Here is a 7,921-nt window from a genome sequence, read left to right as displayed (position 1 = left end):
CATGAATCATTTCGCAACGCTTGCTGTTGGTTCTGTTTAGTTTCTCGGTTTTTATAATTTTCTAGTTTTTTGTTTTTCCTAGGTTTCATTTTTCAATTTCTAGTTTCCCGCTTTTTTTCTTATTTCCTAATTCCTTCGTCTCATATTAATTGACGCTCAAATGGATGTATCTAGACATATTTCAGTGCTAGATACATTCGTTTGACGGTCAATTAATATGGGATGAAGGGAATGTTTTACCCCTTTTAAGTCTCTTTTGAAATTCCATTTTATTTATATATTTAGTTTTAAATATGTAAATAATTGGCCGATATCATGGACATTAACATGTGAACACTATCGACCTATGGCCAAATTTCTTTACGGAAATGCAATTTTTGTATAATAAATGACCATTTATTAAGGGATGTGGACATCTTTTATAATTACACAGCCATATTGAAAAAAATACGTGAACACTTTGTTAATTAGATGAACATTTAATAAATGCATGAACACTTTTAGTTACAAGTATATATATATTTTTAATATGTGAATCCTTTGTTGTAGATTCATGATTTTTTTAAAACCCTCAAATACTTTTGAAAATGAAATGAAGTTTTCTTATAATATGACAAAAGTTGTTCGTAAAAACTATTTTGACTTCCTCAATTCAATACCGAATGCTAAAAATGTAAATATATAATATATATCTCTGTTTTTTTATATGCACATGTTGTGGGCTCTCTTTTTGCATGAACGTCCAGGTTTTTTTAAGCCTTGGCTCTCTTTTTGTACAAACGTCCAGGTTTTTTAGCCTCAGATGTGTCAAGCCAGGTGGTATCCCCCGGTTAAAATAGTAAAATGTGGCCAATCCTATTTGACGTCCGCAAATTGAGCCAACTCGATCTTTTCTTGTTTCCATTGAGTTGCTGCTCCAGCTTTTTGTTTTTTGCTTTTGTGCTGAAGGTTTTTTCCTGTTTTTCCTGCGGTTTCTTTCATTGTGATTCTCAGCGTTTTTTGGTGGTTTCCTATTGTGGTTTTTGTTTCAGATATTTCCTGCTGTTTCATTTAGCATCACTGCTGCATGTTTTTCTGAGTTTTCTGTTGTCGTTTTTCGTTTCCACTCTTTTGGTTATCTATATCGGTTTCTTACCTTTTTCTTTTTTTCCTTTTTCCTTTTCTTTTTAAAGTAAACGATGAACATTTTTAATCATAGTGCACATTTTGTATTAAGATTATAAACATTAATTTAATACAAAGTGAACATTTTTTATTACAGGATGAGATTTTTTTTACATGGTGATCAATTTTTAATTGCACCACGAACATTTGTTAAAAATGGCGAAACAATTTTTTATACACAGTGGATGATTTTTAATACATGGCAAATATTTTTTAAATACGTGATGAACATTAATTGGAAACCACAACGAACAACTTGTTATGCTTAAATAATTCTAGAAAAACCGTGGCAAGAAAAACCACAGAAAAATGACCAACACATGAAAGTAGTACCATCTCTCATAAAGGATAGTGAGGCTGACACTGGGAAGCCACATCGACCTGAACTGGGTCCCCAGCCCATCATCACTAAAGTGTGCGCCGCCTCTCATATATGACGTTAATGAGCGTTATATAGGAGGTCTCGGAAAAAGTGGTCTATTGGCTGCTTCAAGATAATAAACAAGCTTCCGAAGTTCATAATTTTATCAAAGTGGACACAGTACGAAGGCCCACATGAAAGGCTTTAGGGCGAGCATGGCCAAAAGTTTTCATTAGTAGATCTTCAGCTTGCATAATTTTTCTCAAATGGCTATTCTAGTATTGACAATATGGAATAACTATATTCTAGAATTTTATAGGGATTCCACATGGTTTTATTTTGTGCATGGTCCTAGATACATATGAGCACATCCTTAGTGTCATTTTTATTTGCAAATCACCTTTGTAAAGTATTTGAAGAAAATATGATACTTGGTTCCACAACCGAAGGGGTTGAACTTGGTGGCTTCCTACAGGAAGACACTGGACAAATTAATATGGAAACTAGAGAACATGGAAGGTATATTACATTCGTAAAATAAGAGCGTGAAATGTGTTTTTGAAAATACTAATACGTTTGTGCTAGTGGCTATCAAGTTGTTCTTGACAATACTCCCAATGATGTCGAAGGAAGCAAATCCATCTCGATGGTCAAGCCACCACTGATACCAGAATAATCCAACCATTTGAGCAACATGGAACATGCACATAATGTTGACAATTGTTTAGGAGATTCCTGAATGTACAACTTCCATCAAAGATTCCAAAGTTTCTATGCCGACGAGCCAACTTAACATCTTCATAATTGCCAAGGGAGATGGTGTTGTCACAACTACAAGGTGGTCGGGTGTTCACAACATGGATAGAGACATATGATTGTCTGCATATTTAAGTTTGGTTGATTTCATTTGTGCGTGGAGAAGAAAATAGATATGAGGAAGGAAGGAAGGAAGTCATTGTTGAGGTGGCATGGTAAAGCAAGTGATATGAGTGAGGCAGTGATTGACTGTTGCTATCGGGTGCCGGCCAAAGGAGGTAGAATGGGTGGATGGGATGCCAAGAAAATAGTTTTAGTGAATCATCTTTAATTTTTCCTAATATATTTTTCTAGTACAAAAATGGAATGTGTGTCACTCCATTATTTTGGTCAATGCAACATATTATTACACAAATAATCTCGTTCATATACATATATTTCCATATGCATGAACATCTCTATATATGTCTACATGTCCTTGATGCATCCACGTGGAATAGCTATCAGTTGTAGGTCAGAACTTCTGCCTACAGTCATCCCGTATTTTTCAGACATATCCAATGACTCTGGACTTGCCCCACCAGGAAGCACCCAATCAAAGTGACAGAGCAAGTTTGCTAAAGTGATCTCTAAGGTTGACGCGCCTAATAGCATCCCAGGACATTGCCTTCGTCAAGCACCAAAGGGGGTGAATTCAAAGTGTGTCCCATTGTAATCTAAGTTGGTGTTCTCAAACCTCTTTGGAAAAAAGGCTTCAAGGTGTTTCCAGTACTTTGGATCCCTAAAAACTGCAAAGACATTAATTAATATAGTGGCGCCTTTAAGCAGCTCATAGCCCATAATTTTACAATCCATTCTGGCCATGAGTGGGATTAGTGCAGCTGGTAGGTGCATCCTAAGAACCTCCTTAATGACCATTCGCATGTAGTGGAGGTTTCCAAGCACTAGTAGAAAACAGGGCTATAGTTCGTGCCTGGCCAGCCCATTAGTCCCGGTTCATCAAGAACCAGGACCAATGGGGAGTATTAGTCCCAGTTCATGAGCCCAGGGGGCCAGCCTGGGCCTCTCGGGCATTGGTCCTGGTTCGTCTGGACCCATTTGTCTCGGCTCTAGGCACGAACCGGGACCAATGGACCTTGCTCCTGGCCCACATCCATTGGTACCGGTTCATGCCTTGAACCGCTATAGAAGGGGGGGCTTTAGTTCTGGTTCATGCCACGAACCGGGACAACTAATTTGCCTATATATACCCATCGCCACGGCAGAGCACTCCACAGTGCTCTGTTTTTCAATCCGGCAAGGAGAGGTCATTTGGGTCCTCTAGTTCACCTCCTATGCACATGAGGTGTTCGATAAAATGCCCGAGCCACACTAGTTAAGCTTTCTCCTCTCGAAGCTCGACCTCGGATCTCCATTTTTTCCGAGATTTGTCTAGATTTAGCGGTCTGTCACACCCCGTCCCCGTTTTCACTGCCGTTGATCGCCCGCGCCGATCTCGTCGCGGGCACCACCGTGGTGAGCCTCTTGTTCTTATCTTCTTTCTGATACTTGTCTGATTTTCTTACTTTAGATAGATATTTCTCTGATTTTCTTACTTTTGAAACACATAATTATATATAATGCTCGCAGATGAACCGACAATCAATGTATGGTGACAGACACACCTACGAGTACATTAAGGGCATGCATAATTTTCTCGAAGTGGCTGAGGCAAATAAGCAGAATGGTTTTATGTGTTGTCCATGCACTAAATGTGGGAATATGAAGTCTTACTCTGACCGGAAAATCCTTCACACCCACCTGCTTTACAAGAGTTTCATGCCACACTATAATGTTTGGACGAGGCACGAAGAAATAGGGGTTATGATGGAAGACGGCGAAGAAGAAGAGGACGATGACAACTATGTGCCCCCTGAATACGGTGATGCTGCAACGGGGGGAGCTGCTGAAGATCAAGAGGAACCAGACAATGTGCCCGATGATGCTGCAACGGGGGAAGCTGCTGAAGATCAAGAGGAACTAGATGATATGCCCGATTATGATCTCCACCTGGTCATTGTCGATGAAAGGATGCAATGCGAAAGTCAAAAGGAGAAGCTGAAGTTCGATCGCATGTTAGAGGATCACAAAAAAATTGCGAAGATGGCAACACAAAGCTGGGTACCATACTGGAATTGCTGCAGTGGAATGCAGAGAATGATGTGCCTGACAGAGGATTTGAGAAGCTACTGCAAATATTGAAGAAGAAGCTTCCAAAGGATAATGAATTGCCCGACAGTACGTACGCAGCAAAGAAGGTCGTATGCCCTCTAGGATTGGAGGTGCAGAAGATACATGCATGCCTTAATGACTGCATCCTCTACCGCGGTGCGTACGAGGATTTGAACGCATGCCCGGTATGCGGTGCATTGCGGTATAAGATCAGATGAGATGACCCTAGTGATGTTGACGGCGAGCCCCACAGGAAGAGAGTTCCTGCGAAGGTGATGTGATATGCTCCTATAATACCACGTTTGAAACGACTGTTCAGAAACAAAGAGCATGCCAAGTTGTTGCGATGGCACAGTGAGGACCGTAAGAAATACGGGAAGTTGAGAGCACCCGCTGACGGGTGGCAGTGGAGAAAACTTGAGAGAGAGTACTGGGCTGAGTTTGCACGTGACCCAAGGAACGTATGGTTTGGTTTAAGCACGGATGGCATTAATCCTTTCGGGGAACAAAGCAGCAATCACAACACCTGGCCCGTGACTCTATGTATGTATAACCTTCCTCCTTGGATGTGCATGAAGCCGAAGTTCATTATGATGCCAGTTCACATCCAAGGCCCTAAGCAACCCGGCAACGACATTGATGTGTACCTAAGGCCATTAGTTGAAGAAGTTTTACAGCTGTGGAATGGAAACAGTGTACGTGCGAGGGATGAGCACAAACAGGAGGAATTTAACCTGCACGAGTTGCTTTTTGTAACCATCAACGATTGTCCCGCTCTTAGTAACCTTTCAGGACAAAAAACAAGGGATACCACGCATGCACGCACTGTTTAGCTGACACCAAAAGTATATACCTGGGAAGCTGCAGGAAGAATGTGTACCTGGGCCATCGTCGATTTCTTCCGACCAACCATCAATGTCGAAAGAAAGGCAAGCATTTCAAAGGCGAGGCAGATCACCGGAAGAAGCCCGCCATTCGTACCGGTGATCACGTACTTGCTATGGTCAATGATTTACACGTAATCTTTGGAAAGGGTCCCGTCGGACTAGCTATTCCAAGTGACGCTGAGGAACACGCACCCACGCATGCTCAGCAACAACGTCGTGTCGCGGGCAGTGTTCGGCGGCAGGTTCACGTAGCAGGACGAGTACATCCACGAGCTAGACGTGGTGCTCACCTTGCTAGGCGGCTTCTGCCTCATCGACCTCTTCCCGTCGTCGCGGTTGGCGCGGTGGCTCAGCTTCGGCGCGCGGCGCATGAAGAGGAGGTACAGCCACATGCAATGCATCATCGCCAACGTGATCGAGGAGCGCAAGGCCTTGCGAGCTGCTGGTGATGGCGCCTCAAGCACCCACGACGAGGAACTGCTGGACGTGCTGCTCAGGCTACAGAACGATGATTTGTTGGCATTCCCTCTAACCACAGAGAGCATATGCGCCGTCTTATTCGTGAGTATTTTTAACAAAAGAAACTTTTTTTACTGCTAGCTGATGCAAACAACGGCACAAATTTTGCATATGACTCGAGATAGGAAAGATTGATTACTTTTGTTCCGACAAACTTAAATCATTAACCATTTAGTTAACATTATCTATGTCATACATTTCAAGATTATTTCTTTTTCTGGTAACCCACCAGTTACCGGAAGTTTTGATGACCCCCAGAAACTGTGGTAACATTCGATAAGATTCAAATGACCTCATAAACATGTGAATGATAGTGTGAATGAATTCAACCCGGTCTTTTGCTTTCCAATCACTATTGCGAAGACACGTGTAGCAAATCCAAATACAAGATAATATAAGGAAAAAAATCATACTTGACAAACCAAAGACCTAGACATTGATTTTGTCCACACATTATATCCGTTAGCTTTATAGATTTCACCCTTGTGGAAAATTATAATCTTTACTGTTAAGTATTTTCAAAGAAACTCATAACACGAACGCCATGCTATTTGTCTATCCATTATCATGGTGTAGCAATATAAGGGTATGAACCTCATAATGAGTACATATATTCTATCATGACCCCCCTGGGTGGAACACCATGGCTTTGACCTTAATCCTTCTTTCTTTTAATATTGCAACCAACATATCCGCCATAATGTTGAGCGACACTAATGAAAATAAAGAACCCTTGATGGAGATCTTTTTATTCTTGGAAGTAATGTTCTTTATCATCATTGATTTTCACACCAAAGAACCCACCTTGCACACATTTTACCTTCAAGTGACATCAGATAAAGGGAAAGATTCCATAAACATTGGTCGTGGAATGAACATTCACTTTACATTGTCATCAGTCTTGCCAAAATCAATTTTGAGAATCCCTTGTCTTTTGATGCAACCCATGAGTAATAAGCCCTTCCACAATATTTTCCTAGCATGAAATGGGTTTTTGTAAGTTTTATCACATCATTAACAATCGAGGAAATCATGCGCTGCTATGAATTTTGTGAAAGCTCATGAAGATAACCTATGTTGCTTTATTAAGTTTGTTATTCCTTTTGCCACTATAGAGATGCCTATGTCGACTATAAAGTGGTGATGTTTTCTATAAGAATAAACAAACATCCTGATCAAACCACTCAGAAATCATATTCCTCATAAACTTGAATGTCTCATTTTTGCAATTGTGATCTTTCACCTCTTTCTCTGTCAAGTGTAACCCGAGGGGAGGCATATGGCCTCACATGATATCATACCTAGAGAAGTTACTTTCCTTGAGTGCCTCGAAATGTTCTCAAATCATTTGTAAGGGGATTTAGGCTTCAAAGTATGTAAAAAAATCCTTTAGTTCACTTCAAAATACCACATACAATTTTTTCAAATGAAAGATTTTGTTTCACAAATTGTTTCATTATAAGTGCGGCATATAGAAGTATGAGATAATTTAACGTACCTTAATTTTCATTTGCAGGATATATTTTCTGGTGCCACAGATACGACGGGAACAACTTTGGAATGGGCTATGTTAGAGCTCGTCCGTCATCCAGAAACAATGTTTAAGGCTCAACTAGATATAAGAAAATTATTAGGTCAAGATCAAACAATCATAAAAAATAGTAACCTTGGAAACCTCCACTACATGCGAATGGTCATTAAGGAGGTTCTTAGGTTGCACCTACCAGCTCCAGTAATCCCACGGATGGCCAGAATGGATTGTACACTTATGGGTTATGAGATGCTTAAAGGCGCCACTATATTAATTAATGTCTTTGCAGTTTCTAGGGATCCAAAGTACTGGAAACATTCTGAAGCCTTTTTGCCAGAGAGGTTTGAGAACAACAACTTAGATTACAATGGGACACATTTTGAATTCACCCCCTTTGGTGCTGGACGAAGGCAATGTCCTGGGATGCTATTCGGCGCGTCAACCTTAGAGATCACTTTGGCAAACCTGCTCTATCACTTTGATTGGGTGCTT

The 7,921-nt window shown here is 40.7% G+C and overlaps 1 pseudogene; it reads right to left on the bottom strand.

Annotated features, from left to right (window-relative positions):
* Positions 1 to 2,749: 2,749 nt before the first annotated feature.
* Positions 2,750 to 7,921, bottom strand: part of LOC123043063 (desmethyl-deoxy-podophyllotoxin synthase-like) — a 45,859-nt pseudogene continuing 40,687 nt past the window's right edge.

Source organism: Triticum aestivum, chromosome 2B (assembly GCF_018294505.1).
Source record: "Triticum aestivum cultivar Chinese Spring chromosome 2B, IWGSC CS RefSeq v2.1, whole genome shotgun sequence".
Lineage (NCBI taxonomy): Eukaryota > Viridiplantae > Streptophyta > Magnoliopsida > Poales > Poaceae > Triticum > Triticum aestivum.
The sequence above is the reverse complement of the archived record's forward strand: the minus strand, read 5'-3'. Positions and strand labels throughout refer to the sequence as shown.